Genomic DNA, 559 nt, shown 5'->3' with positions numbered 1-559 from the left:
GGACGATTACAAAGGCATTCTCAGCAATCTCACCTTGCAGTTTTAAAGCATTAATGCTTTATTGCTTTTCCAGTGCGCCACCTCTCCACCAAGGTTCATTAAATTTGGCTTAGGAGTTTCACAGTAATCTTGCTGAACAACTGAACTGATCGCATTCCTCTGTCAATGAAAGATGAATGAGCACACGTTTAAATTAAACAGTACAAAAACGACTGACCATATGTCAAAACATTTACTGAGAAGTAAAAAAAAAAAAAATCATGTCTCCTTCGAGCCGGATTCGAACCAGCGACCTAAGGATTTCAGCTTTCGCCTCTACAGTCCTCCGCTCTACCAACTGAGCTATCGAAGGGACGGTGTCCATCTTTCTCATTCCACAGTATTTAATAAAATATACCATTCCCGGAATATATCATAGATTTCAAAAATGTATGAAATTTCATTCTCACAGCTGAGGTACAATCATTGATAAAAACGCGAACACACAACGACTGGTTTTAGATAAATAGCTAGCTAGCACACTGCTTCCATTCAAAGTCTCTCGCAAAAAACTGAACTG

General features: G+C 39.0%; 1 non-coding gene across 1 annotated transcript; it reads right to left on the bottom strand.

Moving 5' to 3' along the window:
• Window positions 1-265: 265 nt before the first annotated feature.
• Window positions 266-352, bottom strand: trnay-gua (transfer RNA tyrosine (anticodon GUA)). The gene is given in 2 exon segments: window positions 266-301; window positions 316-352. It is a non-coding gene; the product is annotated as a tRNA-Tyr (tRNA).
• Window positions 353-559: the final 207 nt, after the last annotated feature.

The sequence above is a fragment of the Pundamilia nyererei genome, unplaced genomic scaffold, assembly GCF_000239375.1.
Source record: "Pundamilia nyererei isolate P.nyererei 1_Seehausen unplaced genomic scaffold, PunNye1.0 scaffold00027, whole genome shotgun sequence".
In the NCBI taxonomy this organism is placed as follows: Eukaryota; Metazoa; Chordata; class Actinopteri; order Cichliformes; family Cichlidae; genus Pundamilia; species Pundamilia nyererei.
The sequence above is the reverse complement of the archived record's forward strand: the minus strand, read 5'-3'. Positions and strand labels throughout refer to the sequence as shown.